The sequence below is a fragment of the Pleurodeles waltl genome, chromosome 10 (genome assembly GCF_031143425.1).
Source record: "Pleurodeles waltl isolate 20211129_DDA chromosome 10, aPleWal1.hap1.20221129, whole genome shotgun sequence".
NCBI classification, from domain to species: Eukaryota; Metazoa; Chordata; class Amphibia; order Caudata; family Salamandridae; genus Pleurodeles; species Pleurodeles waltl.
The window spans coordinates 167,696,393-167,721,868 of record NC_090449.1 but is presented as its reverse complement, the minus strand read 5'-3'; the positions used below and the strand labels follow the sequence as shown (position 1 = coordinate 167,721,868).

General features: G+C 42.6%; 1 protein-coding gene across 4 annotated transcripts in view; it reads left to right on the top strand.

Annotated features, from left to right (window-relative positions):
• The window catches only part of CACNA1H (calcium voltage-gated channel subunit alpha1 H), a 731,062-nt gene that overhangs the window by 214,827 nt on the left and 490,759 nt on the right, over positions 1-25,476 (top strand). The window lies entirely within an intron of this gene.

The following is a 25,476-nucleotide window of genomic DNA, read 5'->3' as shown; positions in this document are numbered from 1 at the left end:
GACCATGGTTAAATATACCTCCCTATTAAGAACGCAAAGTTCTGCCTATAAAAACCATGAACAAAATAAAAAACAGTTTGTTATTCAAAGGTATACATTTACCTACTAAGTTTCCAAAAAGAGTGTCCTATAATTAAAGGATGGAAGACCTGACATTTATTGACCACCACCAGCGTGGTACCAACAAGTAACTGCAGACTGCAAAGCCCCTTACCCCTCTGCAATCACTTAATATGGTAAAGAAAACCACACGTTGCGATCTGACAAACTAACAGGGAGAGGAGACACATGTAGAGTCTGTAGGACACAAAGGAAATTAGATACGCCAATAACTGACAACTTTCATTAGCAAAGATTTGACAGGCCATCTTCTTTCTAATAAATATGGACACCTGACTCCTTAGTGCAATCTGTATAACCACAACTATCTACTATGAATGATAAAGGTCGGAATATTGTAAGGGCCACTGTGATTATGTGATTGTGGGCCACAGTGTTTCCCGCATAATTATAGATTTCCTGCATTAACCTCATAATACATCATTGGCAGCATACTCTGCAGATTTTAATTAAAACAATGTTTCTAGCTCAACCGGATCAAAAGTTACTGAAAATGAAGCCACACGTGTTGCAGCAAAGTGGTAGACCCTTTGTAAACCTTTAATAGTAATCTATCTGCTGCTTATTGTGGTATTTAGGTGTAACATTGGTATTAATGATGTGAAACTTTTTCCCAGAAGTTTTGGTTTTGTAAAAATGGTAAAATAATAAGTAAAAAGTGCTGCATATTGTGCCATATTTGAGCTTTTCTTGTCACATAATTTCATCAACTCTGCAACATAATGTAACTCCATTTCTCGCATAATTCCAGTGGCCGACTTTAAGCGGTATAAATCTGTTTACTTCACTAGAAGCGATACAAGGTTGTTTGGTGCATCTGGCAGAATTAAGTTTTGCTGCTGGGGCACTCCCTGCCATCAAAAGTAACACTGTCAGCTATTTTCTTGTAATTTGGTATATTTTATTGGATGCAACCATGCTAATAATTCTGGATGTGCAAACTTGTACCTGGTATCTTAATTTAACAGTAATCAAAATATTCTCTGTTATTCACACATTCTAACCAGCCTGCAGCTGCCTTTGAGGTTCAACCCTTTGTTTGTGTAATGTGTTGAATCTGATTATCAAGATTACTACTTTGGCCTGTAACAAGAACTAATAGAACAGTCACACTAAAAGCTGCATGAAAAAAACAGAGCCATGTGACCACGGAGAATGCAAAGCACAAGCCTCAATCTGTCAATTTGACTCCCACAAGCACTGGCGTTCATGCTGCAAAAGGAAATGTATTCAAGTTAATTATAAATGCTGACAGAGAAGATACCACCAGCATGGTAGAAAAATAGCACACAGAATACATGCAGGTATCACCAGGTGTGAAGAAAGTGTGCAAATAAGCTCCTGCAACGTTATGCAAAGTACCATGTCGGTTCAGGACCCAGATTTCACTTTTAAATCAACCGCAAATGCATATGGGACTTTTCATTCACTTTTCACTGTTCACAATGTAAGCATAAATTAAAAATGCAAACGACCTCAGATAACATTAGTCAGCAATCTGTCAATGCAGTTGGTCAACAGATACCCCCAGATGGACCTCCACCCGCCCGCCAGCTCCCTATTTATATTCAGATACCCAGAGCTAGTTATTGCATACCACCAGATGTACCTCAGAAACACTCAGCATTCTTACAGAAATAGTTACCAGTGACTCAGAGACTCCAAGGCAGCATTCTGACTTTCTCCACTGTTCTAATATCTTAAAACTATTGCCTACCTTCATGTACCCACAGATGCTACATAAACACCACTGGTGTACCTTTGGAAGCTCTCTGTTTGCCTCAGAAACCTGCAGGAAGCCATCAGAGATATCCAGTATGCATCCAGTGTGCTCTCAGTTGCATCAGGCGGGTCCTTATACTCCTGTGGCGAGCTCTTAGAGATCCTCACTTGGACCTCGCGAGAGCCTTTAGGATATCGTGCGAGCCAAGGGTTCTCTCGATATCCTAAAGGTCTGAAAGACCTTTAGGATATCGTGAGAACCCTTGGCTGGCCTTCAGACCTCCTTGTGTCCCGTCAGCAATCCACACCTCACCTCAACATGTTGACAGTTAAAGGTCCTCAGCAGCCAGCCTTCAAACAGCCAAAGCTGGACTATAGACACACTCAATCCACCCTCAAAGAGGTTCAGAGAACTCTAAATGAGTCTTGAACACTTACATCTAGCCCACCAAGAGGTTTGTATCACCCATCTATTTTTGTCAGACACTTGCAGTAAGGCCTTAAACACACCTAGATGGTCCTCAAAGAACCGTACCGTACACACAGGGACTCTCAATCAGGCTATTGAAAACCTTTGTCTCCCTTGAGACACTCTCAGCCTACTCTCAAATGCCTTCCACCTACCTTGCAATTATCCAAACCTGGCCATAAGTGATCCTCAGCATCCCTAAAGACCCTCAGACTTAGTCAGCCTTTAGATAGCCTAATTTGACTATTAACTAGCTTAGCCAGCCCATTGCCTACATTAACACCCTGAGCTGATCATGAAACCCAAAATAGCTGTCCCTCAGAGACTCACAGTCTGCCTTCAGACATTCCCTCCAGGCTTTCTAGATCCTTCCTTGGTCTGCCACTAGACACTATCACCCATTGGTAAAACACCTCTTGACCACTCTCTGAAATGCCCAATCAAACCTCAGAGATCCCTAGGAGGTTGTCTTAAAACACCACCATTTGACCCTTAGACACCTTCAGTTGTCTCTCACTCTTTCCCCAGAGACCGTCATATGGAGCTTAAACAACTAAAATGTGATTTCAGAAACCCTTGTTGTGCCCTCATATACTTCGAATATGCTCTTAGAATCCATCTGTATGCTCTCAAAGACCATATTCTTCCCCTACCCTCAGCTGCCATTAAACTATCTCAAGTGGCCATCAGTCGTCATTGGAAGCCATCCAATACATATAGGGGGTCATTCTGACCCTGGCGGTCTTGGACCGCCAGGGCAAGAATGACGGAAGCACTGCCAACAGGCTGGCGGTGCTTAATTTCACATTCTGACCATGGCGGTAAAGCCGCGGTCGCACCGCCGGGGCTGGCGGTTTCCCGCCGATTTTCCCCCGGCGGTGATAATCCGCCAGGGCAGCGCTGCCCTGGGGATTATGACCCCCTTACCGCCAGCCTGTTTCTGGCGGTTTATACCACCAGGAAGAGGCTGGCAGTAAGGGGTGTCCTGGGGCCCATGGGGGCCCCTGCACTGCCCATGCCACTGGCATGGGCAGTGCAGGGGCCCCCTAACAGGGCCCCGGCCTGCTTTTCACTGTCTGCATGGCAGACAGTGAAAAGCGCGACGGGTGCAACTGCACCCGTCGCACGGCCGCAACACCGCCGGCTCCTGTGTTGCGGCCTCATTCCCGCTGGGCCTGCGGGCGCAGACTTGGTTAGCACCCGCCGGCCCAGCGGGAATGTTGGAATGGGGGCCGCGTTATTGCGTGCGGCTACTGGAATCACCCCCATAGTTTGTCCCTGGGCCTGTCTTCAGTCAATCCTAGCTGATCATAATTCTCCCCAGACTGCCCATATAAAACCTCAGTATGCCTTCAGAAACCTCCAGCATGCCCTAAAAAGACCCTTGTTTTACCCTTCGACACCATAAGCCGGACCTCAGAGTTTACATCCAGATGCAACCAGCTATTCTTCAGAGGGCATCATCTGGCCTTCAGGCACACCCATGTATTCCTTAGACATCAGTTCAGCTGGCCCTCATACATCCTCAAGGATCTGGTGCTCAACTGGCGGCCAAATATATCATGGTCTGCAATGAGGGGAAAGGAGAGAACTGTATTGCTACTTGCTTAGAGTTTTAGTCACATTCCTGAAAGATCGGACCCCTTGGTAAATTTCTGAAGGTCACACTTGCAGGACTTTAACAGGTGAAAAATGTCTGAGAAATACCAGGACATGAGGGTTTTGGTGGAGAAAGCACCAACGTTTTCATATTGTGCCTTATGTTTGAGGAAAAACTCCTGAAAGGCAGAATGTATTGCTCACAATAACATCTAAACTCAGGCGATTATTGTAAACCTCTCCGGGGCACTCCTAACCATCCCCTATGTGCCTTGCCTTTGATCTCTCCAAATGCTTTCCAAAATTGTTAAAATGGTTTGGAATCCTTTTCTTCCATGTGAAAACCAGATAAAGCCCGTTTATTCAGGGGCTAAAAGACACTGACCACCCCCTCAAGTGGCAGAAAGTTTTCACAGGAGCTTTCAGTTGTTTTCTACAACTGATATCTTCAGATTACAACTGCTTCAATGTCTTCTGCTTAGGGGAATTGTTTCAGACTTTGTCAGTACTTTTTTGTATTTCACAGAACAAATTTGACTCCCAACGAAAGAAATCAGAGCTCTCTGGTAGTTAGTAACAATGTAAATAGCCCGAAGATTCTGTTCCTTGATATCAATTCGAGAAATGTATTGTTCACAATTAAATTCAGTGCAGGGTAATAATTAATCACGACCAGGCGTGGCAAACCAGTTCCTGGAGCAATGCTTGAAGCTTTCATAAATGTGATATGAAATTGTTTATCAACACGCCATAAGGCAAGGCGAAGTGGAAAGCATGCTCTAATTTTGTGGAAGATCTGCATGAGATACGGGCCAGGCCAAGAGACAGCTGGAGGGAAAGTGATGGAAGATTCAATTATGATGATTGGCAGCCCAGTCCTGGACGACACTGGCATCACATCTTCACAGGCAAAGCCACATGGAGACATTAAGCCGCTCCTTCAATGCCATAAAATGTCAGGTCCAGAAGACTGACCTTCAGAGCAGGCTCAGTCTTGAGTGATCTTTTGATGATGGCCAAGCAGTGAAGATACAGCATCTGATTTCTCTCCAAAGCCCATCTGGCTTAGAGTTTCCTTGCATTAGAGGAACAGGCCTTTCCCGTCTCTCATATTTTTATTGTTTATGTTTAAAATACTGGAAAAGATAGGCCTATTGTGAATGAACACGTGTGCACAATAGACTGGTGGGCATTATGTCTCACACACATGGTGAACATCTGCACTAGGCTCATAAATCCCCTGTGTAGAGAGCAACTCTAAATCCAGCCATTGTCTAAAATCAAAACTAAGGTCCATTAACTTTTTTTTGAAACATTTAAAATTGTTGCATAGTTTTGCTTCAGAAATGCAAACTTTCCTTCTCCATCCAAAAGTATCATCAAATTTGTTAAGACTCTTCTTTTAGGATATGTGTAGGAATAGTTGAAACAGTACTGAGAAATACCAATCAGTAGAAATTGTCGTAGCTGGACTCTTGCTCCTTAGTGAGACTGCTGGTTTAGGGGCGGCAGCACTTTTGTTTGTGGGCAACGGAGTCACTCCTACAATAAGTTGCAACTGTCATTCCAACCCTCCCGGCTCACTAGCAGTACCTCACCAAAAATCAGACAGTAAAGGGGATTTCTGGCAGCCTTGCGCATGGACTCTAGATGCAACTTCTCAGAGGAGTCGTGGTGGAACGGAAGTTACCCTTTTCACTCGTTAGCAAAAAGTCTTATACACACATAGACAATGAAAGAGATGCAGGAAAGTTTTCAATATATTTATTGAACACACTGTAATCTACAGTAAAATGCATGAATTGCAATGATTAGGATAATGAGCAATAATAAAAGCAAAATCGCGAAGATGAGAGTTGGGAATATGAAAACCCTCACCACATTGAAATAAACATAAGATAGGCACTTCCTAATAAAGAAAGCCTAATCTCTACCCTAAAGAGAGCTAGGTATGATAAACCTTTATCTGCCAGTACTATGTCCATGAGAAGCACCGCCCATCCCTCGTCACCTTGGAATGAGGTCTCTAGGTCAGACTCTGCGAAGACACAAAGGCTGAGTTCTGCAGCAAGGTGACGTGCAGCATCAATGGCATCTGCAAGGAACCCCTCTAATGGCCTTGTCCGTGTGAGGTGCATTTATACACCTCTGGTGGAATCCCTGACACAGGTATGTTCCTAAACAACTGGTACAGTGGCAGACCTGTGTCGGCAATTACATAAACAATTCCTAACAAGCGCGCATTATGTTCCTGTCAAACGTAAGTGAGAAAGGGACATGATGACAATACCTACGTACATTGCTGATAACAACGCGTTCTCAGAATGGCACTGATAATCAAAAGCAAAATATGTCTTATAAAATGTAGGCAGCTGGGAATTACCAAAAGAAATAATAAAATAAAATAAAATAAATAAAACAGAGCATGCTAAGTGGGTAAAAGGTCACTAGGTGCCGGGGTCAACAAGCTGGCAAGACAAAGGCTAAGCTAACTCCTGTGCCCAATGGAAAACTAAAAATGGATTCACCACAAACTAGGGCAGCAAGGCGTTTGTGAATTAATCCCAAGGAGAAAATGCATTTTACACTTAGCTCTTTTATGACTGGGGGGTCCCACATTCTGAAATGTCTGTCTGGCCATTTGCTTTTTGCTTTACAATGCATTTTTTACTGGATGCAATCATGTCACTTTTTTAGTGTCATAAAGCTACCCTATGCAGCCATGACATTCTCTTTTTTCTAAGTCATTTTCTAAGCCGTAAGCAGGAAATAAGATTAAAGATGATAGCATACTGCAGTTTATGGCTACTGAATGATTCTTGTGAAGCCTCTCATTCTAAGTAAGGCGATAGGAGACCTTCGCCTTCAGATCCATTAAACAACTCACCAGCAACTTAATGTATAAGGGGTTGCAGGAGCGGGTGGCTCAGTGCCACGTCAGCCGCCTGGCCTTAGCAGGCAGGGTGGAAGGGAAATAGAACCCACATGTGGTCTGAGTCACCCTCATTTCCCAGACACAATGAGAGCCCTCGAGAACCAACATGGTGGCAATATCCTTTAGATCACCATCACTCCTCTGAGAGACCTTCACTTTAAAAACGCCCCAGAAAGTCAGGTTCAGTGACACAGTTTTGTGGTACTAATACAATGTACCACCCAAATATCCAATTAATAACCATTAATTACCCTCAACACTTGTCACAGGGCCAAATTTAGAGTTTTTCAGGGTGCAAGAGTCACCATGAATTTTTGGAGTACCCACCTCGTCAAATTTGCAGGTTCCCACACTTCACTCAGAGTCATTGGAGCACCTGGGTTTCTGACAACTGAGCTTCAATTGGCTCGGTTGTTAGAAATCCTTGTCCTGGCACCCAGACTGCCACAAGTTTGACAGTGTTGATAGCCTGATCCTGTATAAGGTCCTCCTACCACCACTGATCTTCTCTGCCTGAGTCCACCATGCAAGGCAAGGGTAGGAAAAACAACCAATGGTCCTGCTCACAAGGAGACAAATCCCTTTACATCAGGGCCATTTTCTATTGTTCTCCTGAAATACAACCCTGCTTTGGGAGTTTGTTTTAGAAAAACAAACTAAGAATGCAACTGAATCAAACAAACATGACACCTGCTTAGCATTCATCTGGCTTTCATCAAATTCACTGCACCAACAAATGCACTGATACACAGTTGGGGTTTTCTAGATGTTTTGCGGTAGTATTAGACCAGCAATACTCAAAGTATTGCCCCTCTAGTCAACCGCAGCGCTGGGCTGCTGTTTAATTAACTCAGCATTAAAAGGAAAATGAGTTAAACTATCAAGCATTTTTTCAATGGGTAACTGAAGTTAAAGAAAGTAAGTAAATAGTTTGTCCTGCACCGCTTTACTAAAGGAATACCTTTATTTTTGAAGACATCTTGAAGCAAATGTGTAAAAAGTAATAGTCTCTTCAAAGTTTAAAAAGTATTTCATTAACATGCATAACTGTTTAACTTCAGTACATCTTAATACAGCAGTACATTGACAAGCATTTTCTTTATTAAAAATATGTTTTTAAAAAATTAATGTAGAAACATAAATTCTTCCCTGCACCCTAACAACAATGCCAAAAGTGAACTATGTGTCATGTCAGTTGTTATTTGCACTCTTTGAGTGGAATGAGTTCCTATTATCTATAAACAATATTATAGTTTATTAAATCAAAAACAGGAGAACGTTTTGTACGGCACACATCCTGAAGTCATGTATTTCAAGGACAATACAATTGTCTAGGTTTGCACAATTTGGTTAACTGGGGAAGCCAGGATTTATCCCAGGTTTTCTGATTTCACATTGCTCAATTCAGCCACTAGATGTATATGCTTCACTTCCCCTGCACCTGCCTTACTGCCAACCGCCCACCCCACAAACACCACCTTGTTGACATCAATACGACCCTCGGTCACACATACTCCACACTTTATAGCCCTTGGGAAAATGTTTTTGAGTACCCATTGTATTAGACATTAAAGCCTCAATTAGGCCCATATTTATGGAAAGTTAGCGTCTCCTTAGCTTCTTTAATTTTGATGCTAAAGTGGCGCTAACTAAGATCCATATTTATATTTTGATGCCTAGCATCAAAATATTGGAGTTAGCGCCATTTCAAGGAAGTGCCAACCCACCTTGCATGAATGAGATACAAGGTAGGCGTTCCCTTGCTAAAAGTGACAGTAGGACCCAAGCACCATATTTAACACCCGATGGAGAAACGACACACAACTAGAAGGCAGGCCTAAATAATGGTGGTAAGCCTGATTAGCGTCATTATTTAACGCCTGGTCAGACCAGGCGTTAATGTGCTGGTAGGCCCATTTCCATGGGAAAACATCATGGAATGGGCACAAAGATGCCCACCCCAACCCCCAGCATCACCACCACTCACACCACAGGGACACGACAGGAGGAGGGAGCCCATCCCAGGTAAGTTGCAGATAAGTGTAAGTGTATGTGTGTGGTGTGCCACTGGGGGCCCTTTACATGCCCCCGTGTCTGGCACTGGGTATGTTGGGGTTACCCTGGGGACCACTGGTCCCCTGTGGTGGGAATGGGGTAGTGATAGTGACTCCTGTCTATACTTAGACAGGAGTAATATTTTGTCTGCTTGTGTGTCAAAAAATTACGCTAGGCTGACTAGCGGCAGATATTTTGCTGCTAATCAGCCTAACATTGTTTTTGACCCACTAGTGCCATTTCTCCTAACACCATCTGTCACCGGCTAGCATATTTTTTTGAGATGCTAGCCATTCTTTAGCGTCATCATGCATCATTTTATAAATATGGTGCTAGCTCGTGTTTAAAAAAAAATGACACACTACTGTGCTAGCGCAGTTGAGCTCCATTTTGCATAAATATGGGCCTTAATGTTTCATGGGTAGCCCACCACCACCTGCACGCATGGGAAGCTGTGCCCTTCACTCCCCTCGTGGAGGAAAGCCTGCACAACAACAATTGAGGTTCTTAATGTCTTATACTGTTTCAGAATTGGAAAGAGGTAGTTCTCTTGCATTTGTTATCATATTGTTAATGCATTCACTTTGCTTTAATTTCACAAGCTGTAAGGTTGTCTGGTACTCTGGGATGAGGGCAGCCCATACACAAATTTGCATACAAAAATTAACTCAGAGTGTACGCTTGGCCTCAGTCCCATCAGAAGCGTATAACAGTTCTGCCCGCCACAAAATTGGACCACACAACTACCTAGCAGAGCCTTTTCGAATATTGTACATCTCCAATACCGCCGTCTTTCAATTTCTGAATGCTCCTGAAATGAGGTCAAGTCATTTGGCCAGGATGTCACATTTTGGCAAGTAGGGATGCTAGAGTTAGAGATCTTTAGGGTCAAAATATAGCAAGTTGATGAGTGTATTCCATTCGCCTCTTAATACACTTACAATAATTTTAAAAAAAAATCCGTCTCACCCCTATCATGGAATAAACTCAATTTTCTGCCTTGTTCATTCACATATGTATATATATATATTTTTTTTTACTGAAAAAAACAAAGGTTACAGGGACGTCATAGTTAGGTTCGGATTTTACACACACAAAACAATAGACATTCAGCAATTATTTTTATGATAATTTAAAATGATTATAATACGTGCCCTTAGGTAACTATAACTCGCGCCCCCATGATGCACAGTTTTTTCATGAACTATTTTACTGCAAATGTTCCTGTAAAGTTATCAATGATGTCATAGAACATGTCATGAGTGGTGTAATGTGGGGTACTCAGGAGTGCATTGCGAGCCTGTGAGTTATAGAAGTAATTGACATGAGTTTGTCCTATATTTTGGGGCAGATTTATGAAAAGAGGCGCTGCACCTAGTGCAGCACCACTTTTCTTGCGCCTCTTATCGCCCCCTAATGCCACCATGTGTGCGCCGTATTTATAATACGGTGCACCATGGCAGTAATTAAGGGTACCAGCGTCATAATTTTTTAAGCTAGTCTGGCGCTTTGCAGGATTAGCATAAAAAATGTTGATGTTAAATCTGCGAAGCACCCAGAGGCCCATTGAAACCAAAGAAAGCCTCCTTTTAACGCCCGCTCTGAGCAGTTGTTAAAAGTGCTGAAAACAATGACCCAAAGAAATCTCTTAGGTTTTCTTCCACCATTAACCCCCCCATGGGGGAATGCCCCCTTTACATACATTATGCCTGTCGCAGGCATAATATAACGCAAAGGGTTACAAAGTGGTGCAATGAATGCATTGCACCACTTTGTAAATATTGTGCAGTGTTTTTGGCTTTCTAACCCCATATTAGCTTAAAAAAACGACACTAATGGTGTGTTAGAATGGCGCAAGGCCCTCTTAAATCTAGCCCTTAGTACTTTAGATCACTTTTTGAGGTAACCTTATGATAGGTATGAGAAGTGCAAAGTAATTCTTAGACATGTCTTAAAAAGCCTGTAGAGATGAATGCCTTGTAATTTGGAACTGTCTGCTATTGATCAAGATCATGCTGAAATGGTACTGTTTGTTTAAATCAACTAGTATAATTATGAGAAAAAACAAAAAGAAATATACTTCACAATAGCATCAAATGTTTGATTAACAAGTTTAATGCAAAAACATGTAGAAAATGTAAAAGTTAAATGGTTGTATAAAGTTGTCCTTGTAAAGAGCATGTGAATCCCCTATTTATTTTTAATGGTAACTGATGATGGACTTGCACCGAGTAGTGTTTTAAATAAACTGTGTTAACGCATGGACTCTATGGTCCGGTTGAACGTGAAAATGCTGAAACATGTCAGCCGTCTGTTACCACCATGGAACAGATCAGGGGAGTCCTCGTAGAGATATATATATATATATATATATATATATATATATATATATATATACTGGTCAAAATAAAGGTTAAACTAACAATATATTTAGGTATGGTAATGAGATCTTACTTTATGATAAAAAAAAAAGTTTCAGGGACATTATATTTCCGAAACTGAATTAAAAAAATAGAAATTCGCTTGAAAAAAATGAAGTTATAGGGACGTTATAGTCAGATTTACATTTTACTCCCACAAAACCATAGAAATTCAGCCTGTGGCCAGGCCCTGCAGCCAACCCCATATAACCACACCAATTCTGTGCCATGTGCCGTGTGCAGTTGGGGTTGGCTGCAGAGCCTGGTCAGGGACCAGGCACTGCTACCAACCCCCTTTAAGTTCCAAACCATGAACCACTCCAGACCAAAGTGGCTTGGAGCTTAATGGGGGACACATTAAATATATATATTTAAAGGAGCCTCATGGCCCCCCCGGGCCTTGGGGACAACCATTTCCCTGGGGCTACATAGTAAAAAACTTAGGGGAGCTGCACCGACCTCCCTGATTCCTGGGGACCACCACCTCCACAAGACAACTTGAAACAAATACATAGGGGCTGCACAGGGCACCGGGGACTACCTCCTCCCTCCGACTACATTAAAGAAAAAACTTGGGGGGGTCTGCAGCCAGCGACCATGCCCTGTGGTCACGTGGTCCTGCGGCCAAACCCCCATAACCATCCAACTCTGTGTCATGCATGGCCTTTGGCTGTGATGGAGGAGGTTGACCACACCAGGCCCTACAGCCAACCCCCCATAGCCACACCAACCCTGTGCCACGCACGGCCTTTGGCCATGTACTGCGGGGGGTGGACACAGGCCCTGGCATCCCCTTTAAGCTCCAAACCCCGTACCGCACACAACCGTAGGGGTGTGGTTCTTAAAGGGGGCAATATTACATATATAAATTTAGGGGGGCTGCAACGACCCCCCCCCAGGCTCCGAAGATCATCACCTCCCCATGGCTACACAATAAAAACATTTAGGGGAGCCATGCTGACCCCTCCCATGGGTCCCGGGGACCACCATCTCCTTGGGACAAAATATCTAAAAACATACGGGGACCGCATTGACCACTGGGCCCTGGAGACCACCACTTCATAGGGCTACATAATAAAAAAAAACTTAGGGGGACTGTACAGACCAATCCTCAGTCCCAGGGGCCACCACCTCCCCTGGACAATACTAAGAAAATATATGGGGGGTTGCACAGACCCCCCGGGCCACCGGGGACCACCACTTCCCTTGGGCTTCATACTAATAAATCTATGGGGGGGCATGTAGACCCCCAGGGTCCCGGGGACCAACTAATCTCCAGTACTACATTTAAAAAATATATTTTTGGGGGGCTGCAAAGACCCCCTCGGGCCCCGGGGACCACCACCACTCCGGGTTAAAATCCTTTTTTTTCAAAGGGAGAGGGCCATGTAGCTCCCCCAGGCCTATTTTGGCCCCGGGGCTCCCATCGGCCGGGGCCCAGCCATATATTCAAGGGTGCCCAGAGCACATGGTCAAAACCTATGGAGACTGTGGTGGAAGTCTAAAGTCCCTCGCTGTCCCACCGGCTCATACGGGAGCCGGCATTGCTTCTGCACTCATGCATAGTAGCTTCCTGTGAGTGGGTGCAATGTGTCTCATTCCCTGCCCACTAACACGCAGTCAGGGAAAGAGATGAAGATTCTGCTTTCAGCAAGCAAGAGCATTTTTAAAGCTCCCACTTGCTGAAAGTAGAGTTTTTGCTTTTGCTTGGTGGGAGCTGTTAGCTCCCGTCAAGCAAAAGCAAACACCTGCCTCCTGAGGGAGGGCACCTCGGCGGTAGCAGGAGGTGGCCCTGGGGGGTGGTGGTTCCCAGGGTCATATTTGGCTCCAGGAGCGGGGCCACGCTGCCCCCCTATTTATTTTTTATTTGCCCTAGAGAGGTGGTGATCCCCAGGGTGCAGGGTGGCCGCACAGACCCCTCCATACTTAATACACTGCACCGGGGAGGTGGCAGTCCCCAGGGCTTCTGAAAGTCCTAGGAGTGGGGCCCTGTGAGCCCCCCTCCTATTCTTGCCCAAAATGCCACCAGGACCTGGCCCACCCGGGGGCAAAATCAGTTAGAACCATGGGACACCGCATTTAAAAAAAAAATCACAACAAGAATTGTGGATCCAGACACGGATTTCGTGATTTAAAAAAAAAAACTTTTAAGCCTTGGAGGGGTCCCAGGGAGTACCACTGGACCAAGGCTAGAGGCTTAGGGTATAAATATCTTGACCCTTTTTCCTTTTTTTTTCTTCTTTTTAGCTTTCACCTTCACATGTGCGCTTGCACACTGTGCTTGTGAAATCTTTTGTTGAAAAATTTAAAAGGGTCCTAGAAACCGCCCCTTTCCAGAACTTACCATTGACTTGGTGCAACGTTGCTTTAATCTAAATGTATCTGATTGGCCAGCACCTCATCTGCATGTCGTCTGCTACACTTCCTGCTGTCTTTGCCACTCATGCCATTATGTTGCCTCTGGACCAAGTACTCCTTCTAGTCACTTCCCATTGGACACTGGCCAGTGCCCTTCCTCTGGCTATGATGCTGAAGGTAGTTCTTTTTACTTTCTGCATGGTGTCTTCTTTCTTTGCTGACATCTTCTTTCTTTGCCGCCAACTTCTTTCTTCTCCACCGCATGTCTTCTTTCTTTACTGCCCTTCTTCTTTCTTCTTCGCTGCATGCCATCTTCTTTTTTTCTCTGCTGCTTTTCTTCTTTCTTCTTTGCTGCATGCCATCTTCTCTGTCTTCTTTCTTTGCTGCCCTTCTTGTCTTGTCTTCGCCGCATGCTGTCTTCTCTGTCTACTTTCTTCGCTGCCATCTTCTTTCTTCTTCACCATCTGCTGTCTTCTCTGTTTTCTTTCTGCACTGCCCTTCTTCTTTCTCTGTCACCACATGCTGTCTTCTCTGTCTTCTTTATTCGCTGCCGTCTTCTTTCTTCTTCGCTGCATGCCATATTCTCTGTCTTCTTTCTTTGCTGTCATCTTATTTCTTCTTCGCCACATGCCATCTTCTCTGTCTTCTTTCTTTGATACCATTCTTCTTTCTTTCCTGCCGTCTCTCTGTCTTCTTTCTTTCTCTTTCTATCTAACTGGATTACAAATATTTGAAAAATGTTATAATAATGTTTGTTTTAAATTTGATAAACCGTTAATTGTTGTTTATGTTATTGGTTATTAACTCAACATACATCACAACATAAACAACTAATAACAGTTTATCAAATTTAAAACAAACATTATTATAAAAAAATTCTAATATTTTGTAATGTAGTTAGAAAAAAAATAAAAAAACAAGGGAGAAGCCTATTGGCTTTCCAAACGCTTGTTTGTTTTAGGACTCGGACTATGGATTTTGCAAATTACTGTAAAACATGAAACAATAAAAACATTTATGATTCAAATCTGGAACCAGAATGACTGATGTTGTCAGAGATCGCTGTGTTCACTCCTACTTTCTCTCCCCAGCTTATCATGTTGCCATTGAATTTTTGGTGTGTTTCGATGAGGTTTGCCAGCAGATTGAGGTATACATTAAAAAGACATGGGTTTACAGAAAATCCCTGGGGGGCCCCATAAATCAACGCGTCTAATGAGGAGGAAAACCGAAACACAGCAGTGCTTTGGAAATGGTCTGCCATGAAAAAAAATCACCCACCTGAGGACACTACTGTACCCAAGCAGTCCATAAAAATAGGATCATCAAAAAGTACAGGAGTTTATCCTTTTTGTAAAGTTACTGTCTTATAGAGGAAATAGGCAAGTGAAGCTAAATTAAGGTATAGGTGTTGAATTGCACCATTGTTGCATTGGTATGGTGGGGTTTCGATGCCTGGAATTTGGGAGGGTTTTTGCTAATCTTTTATGTACTGTTATATGCCTTTGTGAATCAGACTTGAGATGTTCAATTCAATATTAGTTAAAGTGCAAATAAGCCACAGTGCTTTTTATTTCTACTAATTGTATATGAAAAACTCCTGAATATTCCTCTCTTATTCTAATGTTAGATGTTTTGGTGCTAAATCACAAAGGAATGTAAGAGTACATGTAAGTGGACAACAAAATGCCTTTCTGAATAGGACCCTTTTGTCTCAATTCCTGTGCATAGATGCCATTCACCTTTAGGTTTATGGGAGTGGGTTTATTATGCTTGGTTCAGCTGTTGTGTATTTGCCAGATTGTTTTGGCTGGTTTTCTATAATGTTTGCATTGGAATGCAATAGGAAGTGGGGTGTTAGGTTGAACTGATGTGTTGAATGCACAGCTTTAGCTGGACTTTTAGCTTTTGCATGTCACTGTTACTGTCATGTGAGAATTAAGTACCACAATGAACCATTGTACTGTAAGTTAAGATAGGTTTTTTGGGGGCAGAATAAATATGTCAAGAATATTGGATAAAATACACATTTTACCGAATTCCGAGGAATATTCCAGTCACATTTACCAATTGTTCTGGCAAGAGGTATATGTCTGCTGGGTGCCGTATTTTTTTAGGCTTATCCAAGTGTGTGTACATTTATGAGAGTTAATCCACTTCCCTGTGCCCACCCATAGTATAATGCTGGCCCTTCCATAATGGTGGTATTTCTTGGTGACTTTTGGGCATCAATACATGATGCTTATCCATAATTATACTGGATCTTGCATAATAGTGGTATTTCATGGCATACTGTCGGAATCAATCTTATGATAGCATCAGGCTCCATTATAAAACCAGCCCTGTCATAGTGGTGTAATTCCTTGTCATTTGGAGGACCTTCTGTTAAGATGGTGCCTACCTCTGATATACTGTCCTGGTAGCATGTCACTCATTCTTAACATATTGTTGATACCTTTGGCACAATGGTGCCCATCCATGGCATAATGATGGTACTGGCAATATGGTCATCATGTCATTATTTATTGCACATTGCGAGCATCTGTTGCATAATGGTGTTAATTGTTGACAAGTTGAGAGTATCCCTTTCACAATAGTGGGCCTGACTCTCAGATGATAAATATTGCCATATTGTGGACATCCATTCGACAATTGTGGAGATTCTGTCATACTGTGGACATCCATTGCACAATGGTACTCACACCAGGTTTATGGCAGCCCCTACACGATGGTGGCAATTGTTAGCATATTCAAATTGCATGTGTGCATGGCATGATCGTCACTTCCCTAGCTTAATATTGTCCTGAGTTTAATGGTGAAACTTTCTGCTCTACTGCTGACATCCATGGTATTATGGTGTCAACTTTGACCATATTGTTTGCCCTAACATAATGGTTATGATTTGCGAAAGACTTTGGGCATCTATGCTATGATGAGTTCAATTTCTTTGATAATCATGGTCCTCCCAGAATGGTAGTAATTTTAGAAATATTTTGAGCATCCATGGCATAATTATGTCAATCCATAGCACATTGATTATTTTGACAGCTGGGTGGCCATTCCTGGAGTACTGTGGACATTACTGTGTAAGGTGTACTGTGGTACACAAACCGAGCATAATCGAGACCATTGCATTATTGTGGTAATTGTAGGCTTATCAAGGATACCCACTGCACTGTGCACAAACCTGATATGCCACCATGGCATACATTTTCATTGTAAGTAATGGCAGCAGCGACTGACATCAATTATAATTGGTGGGGTGGGTGGAGGAGGTGCGAGGCGGGGTGCGGTGGGGTAGCATGAGGGAGGGAGCATGGGGAGGAGTTAAAAAAAGCTCACTTACCTGGTGCTGCCAGCCGCCTCGCGCTCCTCTGCTTCCTCGTCCCAGCAGTCTCAGGGATAGCATGAAAGACTCCCTGTGCAATCCTCATGCTGCTGTCTTGCTATTACCTAGCATGAGAATATTGCAGGATTGGCCTGAGCCGGATGGTGTTCCACTCGCTCAGGGACAGGAAGTCTGTGCTGTTTATCCAACCCGGCTATCAAATACTGCAGGGTTGGAGAAACCTAACTGTGCATGTCTGTTTGGCCGGCATCTGCAGTTAAGGGCACAATCCACTCTCCCCCTCCCATGGCCCAACCCCACCCCTCCCCGCACTCAATGGCTCAGTCAGCAGCAGACAAATAAAATGATGTGATATGTTGTTTTATTTTTCTGCAGCTGGCTCTGAGCCTGCGGAGCGATGCTACTCCTCCATTGCAAAGGAGCCGCCACTGAATTATGGTTTATTTTGGACATATATGGCATAATTATATAATGCTGACAGGGGCTTAATGGTGGTAATCCTAGGCATGCAATGTGCATCTATAGTATGACCTTTCTAAGGCGCACATTTAACTATTTTTTAATAAAGTATAGTTCAAGCAATCTCAGAGAAGAGAGGGGTCACTACTTAATGTTTTTCTTAGCCATCTCTCTATCCAAAACCCTGAATGGATGGATGTGTTTTTGTTGATGACTAAGGGCCTCATTACAAAGACCGCTGAAGCCGCTGCAGTCAACAGACTGCCAGTGTCTGAAAAATGGCGCTTTTCCGTGCGTTTTGAAGGCCTGGTTTTGCTGGCTCGTGGCAGCTGCTGGCACACAGGGCAGCGAGGTTTGCGAAAACCACAAAGGGCCCGCATGATGTACAACTTTTTCGGAGAGCTACCCATGCCAGCTCGTGCCGCTGGCACTGATCCAGTCGAATGTGTAAGGTATCAGCGAGCAGATTAACTTTCTGTGTATTTTGATTAATCAGAACAAACGCTTGGGTATTCCAGCGATTACTGTTTCCAACTGCAGGTGTTGTTAGAAGATGTTATTTTGTTTTTTTCGTTTTATTCCCGATGTTGTTAGAAATTGAGCACTTTATCCAAGAAAACCCGCCTGCCTGGGCGGAAGTCGTCCCAGGAGAAGCCTTTCTCTGTCAGGTGTAATATTTAATTTTATGAAAACTGGAAACAGTAATAAAACACAGAAACATTTGTATACTGTGAACGGCTTACATGTCTCTATCGTGCTATGCAAACCTTGGCACTAGGGAACCTTGTGTGTGGCAGAGAAAGCTCATACTGAACTAATGCAGATATCTTTTTAAAGGGACATACATCGAGTGTGAAGGAAAAAACACAGCTTTCTTTATGTACGCTTGGGGTTTGAGACCTGCCGTGACATCATTTGCAGAATGTCCACTTTCACTAAAACTAAAACACGAAATCTGCCTGTGAATGTAATATGGACAGCTGCATAATAGCAAAGACCAGAGCCCCGGAGAAAAAATAACTCAAGCCCTTACTTAACTAATATCTTAAGGCTATTGGATCATTTCCACATGGCTAGAAACTCCTAACCTCAGTGCTATTCTTTCGTACTTGGCTCTTTGTCTTCTGTCGAGGAGGCATGCCAAAAACAAAGAGAAGATGAATCTTGAATTCTGACTGGCTACAAGTGGGGCTCCAGAAGAGTTTTTACATTGTGGCGCCTAACATCAGGACCTCATCCAGGCCATCTGACTTGTAGGTTTCTTGGTGAGCCACGTAAATCACCACAAGCCTTAAGCTCAGTTGTTATGTCATTAACAAAAACATTCCCCAGGGTCTTAGAGTATCTACAAAACTATGACTATTTACTATTAACATTGAAGAAAGTATGTTACAAACAAAAGTAATGACCGTTTTGAATATGTGAAGTTTAAAGAAACCTCAAAAAAATGAAAGCTGTAATCCAAATGTATTCACCCTAAACTAGTAGCATGTAGTTTCTGTTGACCGTTTGTGTAATGCTCTTTTAATACAGCGTGCAATGGTATTTTTAACGTGTTTACTTTATGTCATGTGTATGCTGTGGTATTTTGTTATGATCTGGTTTGTTTTAAGAAAATCGCTGGCCATCAGTGACAAAAGACATCCTTGATGTGAGTTTTGGCAAAACTTGCAAACTTCCAAAACTAGAATCCAAAAGGCACACAGGACATCATTCCTCCCATCACCTTTTGTGTGTTTCATTTTGCGTCCTAAGTGGACAAGCCTATACCCAGATGTGGGTCTCATGCTCACTGTACCACTGAAACCGAGCTGCACCAGATCTAAGGGGAACAATTTGGCCAAAACCATCCCTGGGGTGCTTATCTTCCAGTTCAGAGTGGACCTGGTTTCGCAGTTCTTGCAGGACTGTTCTTACTGGAACAGGACAAAGACTGATCTGTATATGGGTAGATGTAAGCTGATGTGGGATAGTGGGCAAAAGAACAATTGGTCGTAATGCGACCCCAGCAATTGCCATAGGTTAGTTCAATTGCTAGCATTCCTCCTATAACCTTTCATGGGTTTAGTCTCACAAACTGCCAAAACAGAATTATCCAATAGGCACACAGGCATCCATAGGGAAAACATTAGTTCATCTTTGATCATCTTTCCCAAGCGGCATGGCAATCTTTAGAGAAAAATGGAAGTTCTCTCTAACAAATTAAACAAAGAAGAATTCAGTTAAAAAATATGTAATCTAAAGACCCAAAGCAGTATAAATAAAAAGAGAAGAATTATATAGTACAACTAAAAGAAAAATGAAGGAGCAGCGATAAAGGGTGTGAATATTAAGTAAAAGAGAAAAATAACCAACTGAAACCAAATGCACATGTTTCTGTCTTTAAAGTCACTACATAATAGAAAGTACCTACAATTGTCCCAGTGTTGTATGACTGTTCAGTCCAGTACTACATATAGAATGTAGCTTACCCAGGTGTATGCATTTTGTTGGATTGAAATTGGTGTATGATCTTTTTCCAGAATTGCAGCTTCACACGTGTTTGGTGAAGACACATACGGTTGGATTCATATGAGACATCATTAAACATTTTTTACAGGAAGCGTAGGATGAGGATTCGAGGCTATTCGTTTTAGGCGTGCCTTTGATGGTTGGATGCCTCTGGCGAACCCTGAATTCAAGAATCCTCATTTTTGGGTTGTTTGCTCCACTGATAATGACAATCTGCGTAAGCACAACATTCCCAAGGAAAAATAAGTTCTCCAAGGCTTTTCTCGTTGTCTGGGCTGTGGGTTTCTGGTCTTCTCCTACTCAGTTTGAAGGCTCTGAACAATGGATGCATGCTTTACACAAACTGTCTAGTAAATTTGCTCTCATTTGAGGCAAGTTCAACAATAGTAAGGCCACTAATTATAAAACATCACTGTGTGTCAATGATGCCAATACTTTCCATCCAATCTTCTTGCTACTGTACTTTGGCAAGATCTTGAAGAACATGTCTTTGTCCAGCTCCCGAGACATGTGGAAGACACCAGGTTCCTGAATTCCTTCAATGCTGTCTTTTGGCTGGGGAGAAGCACTAAGATCGTTAGATTAATGGTGTCTGTCATTGTGAGAAAGTTGCCAAATAGAGGCAGTGTCAAACTGCTAACGATGCCTGATTTCTGTTGCATCTTCAACACCAAAGTATTTGCCACTCTTGTTGCAAGACTAAGTGAAGTTAGTCTGGTGGGAAAAGTTCTTGGATGGACTATATTCACCCTGGTAGACAGGAGAGAGTTAATTGCATTATCTCCTCTCTGCTTTATCAGTAATACATTTCTGATTGTGTCTCTCAGGGATTCATTCTGCCCCCGTTATTGTATAACCTTTAATTGTGAACCATGGCCAATTGTCTTCACCAGGACAGGGTTAGATTTTACATTTGTGCCAATAACACAAAATAAATCTCTGGCCAACCTCCGCTGACAGGTGCTAAGGCTGGTGGTAGCTGCATACTGTCATTGCCACTGTCTTTCCCTCACACGCTAGTGTATGTCAGATGACTTTCTGTAGTTCAGTCCTTTTAAGACTGAGCTTCTTATCAATAATGAAACCCCACTCTGTTGTGGAGCTCTGCCATCTGACCCTTAGTATCTGGTTTGCCACCTGCCTCGGTCAGCTCCATTTGCAACTGAGGCATCCATATTGATGTCATTGATTCCCTCAACAACCAGATGGACCAGGTTGTCAGTGTTTGGTTCCTACAAATTAAGGCACTCACAGGAATCTTACCATATCATTGAACCCCAGCGTCAGGTGACAGTTCTTAACACCCTCGTTCAGTCATGGTTCAGTTACGCTAATGTTAACTTTCTGACCACACTGCAAGAATGAAGTTACAAGTTAAAAGTGTTACAGAATATGGCTGCACATTCGCCTTTGGGCCTGTCCAATCATGATCATTGTGACAACAACATCCATATTTCCCACATTGTACATTGGTTCTGAGTTTAGTCCTGAGTTATTTTTCAGCTATGATGATTACCAACAGGGTCACACATCAGAAAGTCCCTGACGTCTTGGCCATTACATTTAGTGGGCATAAACCAAATCAAACACTTTGTTCTCTTCAAGTGTGGGACTCTTTATCCCTAATAGTAGTACGATCAACATCAGTGACCAGGGTTTTTCTACAAATGGTGGCCAAAGCCAAGAGCTTCATTGCTTAGTTTTAGGAAGCTTATGAAGACGTGGCTTTATAATCAGTAATGTTATTTGCTGAGAAGTCATTGTTCTTTACCTTGGTCTTTTTGGTTATTTTTATATCGTCCTTCTTTTGTGGTCCTAATCTCCCTTTTAATGAGCCTTATTTACTGTTGTGTTATCTAAGTGCCAAGAAGCATTGCAAACAAATGCTTCACAAATAAACACAAAATAGCAGAAAAAAACATAAATAGGGATCTGGTGATCTCAGCTGATATCAGGCCAGGATATGGTCCTACCAGGTTAGGAAACAAATTCAGGAGTAAGTCAGTAGTGCTCTAAGAGTTGGTCACAGCAAAGTCACTGTGAGCCACACCTATGCCATGGCGGTTGTTGTTACCCTCTTGCAGAAAAAATGGCGACATTCATTAGATAATAGAGTTAAGGAAAATTATTTTAACTGCTAAATGTATAGTCTGTGCTGTTCATGAATACAACTCTATCACAGTTAGCAATATTCAAATTTTGCATTATGCAAAATTTGCCAAAAGTTTGTCATTTTTCACATACCATAAAGAGCTTGAATGCCTCAAAAGAGGTAGTAAGCGCTACATAAATCCAATTGCAATGCAAAATAATAACACAAATTTTGTGCCCAGAGGACTCTGGTTCAAGTAGAAAATGCCTTGCCAAGAGAAATTGTTTTCCTCAAAAGAGTTACTGTCCCCTCAAACCAGTCTGGTGCCTGTATCTTGTGTGTCTTTTTTTGTGCGATGTTTGCTGCTGAAGAGGAAAGTTACTGGAGAAACTGAAGAATTTGATTTCCCTTAATACACAATATTTTTCAAAATGCCTTGTATTTTACGGGAAAAAATACAAATTTCGTATCCCTCTTGTCACAGCCCTTTCTGGCCATCTAATGCCTTTCTGAGCTTTATTTTTCTTTCTCTTATATATTTCTTTTAATGGGCAAATACAGTCCCCATTACAACAGCTTAAAAACTGTTAGCAGCAGACAGCAGGTGACATCATAGGCATATTACATACGTTTGAAATGCTGTTAACAAAATTATGCATCAGTTTTTGCAATCACTGAACAGGAAGTACATTTTTACACTAGTCCTCATAGCAAGTGTCATGTTTACATTGTCTGTTGGTGTAAAGGTGAATGCAATAGTGGACTAAACCGGGGCATTTTTATGTCGGAGCGTACTAGAAAGTGCCCCTATCTGGTTTGCTAAAGAAAGTTGATCTAGGAATGCATTCCACTCTTTGATTACCATTGGCTTAGTGGTTTATAAATGTGGCTTTCTGGCTTTCCAATTACTGGCTTTATTTGCTTTAGGCTCTCCAGGTTCAGTTCGCCCCTCCCATTGCCAAAACCTTGTTTTCTGTATTTTTCCACAAACTCACTTTCTGTTAACAGGCCTTTAAATCTTGTCCTTATCTCATCATATTTGCTTTGCATTAAAAAACCAAGGTCAAATGACAGGCGCTGTCTTCCAAGGGTGCTTGTTTAGTTCTCTTTCTTTGACTTCAAAGTGAGAGGATTTATGTGACAATCTTGCTAGATACTGGGGTTAGAAAAGAGTTATTTTTGGCACACATCAACATTTAAATGAACTGTATAAGTATTTCAGATTATCTCAGCATTATGAACCAAGAAATGAAGTACATTTTTGTTATTTCTAAAGTGTTTCGGACACAAATACTTTAATACGAACAAAACAAATCATTAAACTTGGTAATGCAATTTCTACACATTTTCGTTCGTGCACTGTATAGTTTTATTAGTAAACTATAAGTCTGTGCAAATGTAATGGTCTTTTCAATTGAAAATGTGTTGTTTGTAATGGCAGTGTGCTACCACACCATGAATACTCTAATGTATGCCACTCCACTCCACTCTGCTCCACTCAACACCACTGCACTCTACCCTAAACCACTCCACTATAAACCACTCCACGCCACTGCACTCTGCATCACTTCACTCTGCACCACTGCATTCTGTGCCACTTAATGCTACACCTCTCTACTCCACCCTGTCCCACTCTATTCTCTGCCAATATACTGTTCACCACTCTACTCTACACCACTTCACTATACACCACTCCAGTCTAGGCAACACCAATCTAGTCTACACAACTCCACAGTACATCACTGTACTCTATGCCATTACACTCAATGCTAATGCACTTTACTGTGTATCACTCAACTCAATGCCCCTGCATTCTGCGCCAGTCAACTACATGCCATTCTAATCTACTCGGCACCACTGAACTCTTTGCTAATGCACACTACACCAATTTACTCTACACCATTACACTCTATGCCTCTCCACGCAACTGCACTCTACCCTGCACACTTCACTCTACACTACTTCATCTCCTCTGAAAACTTGTGTTTTATGGCACTACATTCTACACCACTCTACTCCAATCTGAGCCACTCCACTCTATACCACTACACTCTACACCACTTTCCTCTTAACCACTGCACCCTACACCTTTGCACTCTACACAACTGAACTCTATGTCACTGCACTCTATGGCACTGCACTCTACTCTGCATCACTGTACTCTATGCCACTGCTCTCTATGCCACTATACTCTATTCTACACCATTGGACTCTGACACTCTACTCTGTAACACTGCATTCTCCGCCATTCTGCAATACTCCACTTTACAGCACTGCACTCTATGGCACTTAACTCTACTCTGCACCATTTTACTCTACATGCACCACTCTAAGCCACTGCACTCTGTGCCACTCAAATCTACTCTGCACTCTACGCCACTGCATTCTATGCCACTCAACTCTTATCTGTGCCACTGCCCTCTGCATCACTAAGCCCTAAGACACTCAACTCTGCACCACTCTGCCACTTTACACCACTGCCCTCTATGCCACTGCACTCTATGCCATGCTCCTCTGCCTCACACTACTCTGTGCCACTCCACTCTGCACCACTCCACTCTCAACCTCTCCACTCTGCACCACTGAAGTCTACTGTGCACCACTCTAATCTATGCCACAACATTGTACATTGCACATTGCATGCCGCTAAATTCAATGCCACTGCGGTCAGTGCCACTGCACCCAATGTTAATGCTCTCTACACCAGTCCACTCTACTCTATACCACTCCATTGTATGCCACTCTACTCAACTACACACTATGCCGCTCCAATACACAACACTCTCTGCCACTCCACTTTACAGACCTCTACTCCTCTTTTAGCTATTTCACACCACAACACTCCATGCCAATCTCCTCTATGCCACTAACCTTTAGCCATGCTGGACAGCAGCCACGCTGGTGAACAACATGGCTAAAACACATTGAGAAAGCCAATAGCTGTTTCATAGACGAGACCTGTTGGTTTTGCCAATGCTTTTTATGTTTTTGGGTTATAATACATGGGATTCGGTAATCCCTGTATAAACACCAGTCTCTAATTTCTTTATAATTGGAGGCTTGTGATGCACCCATTCCCTGATTACAAACAACTCGACTAGTTCTGATGTCACAATGCCTGCAATGCCTGCGGCCAGAGCCAGCAGCCAAGGTGAAGGCAGATCAGGTCACAGAACATAAATGAGGCAGCTGTTTTATGCAACAAAAACAGACCATTGCTTTTCTTTCTTCTGCTCTATTTTTTAAGCTTACAGTGACAGGCAGAGAGGGCATGTTTCTTTTTTCTACGCCTTAGATAGAGAAAAGCTAGAAACTTTCTTAATGCTTCTATACATTAAAGAACTGACTTTTATTGAACTGTATTTACTATCTGTTTGCAACAAATGA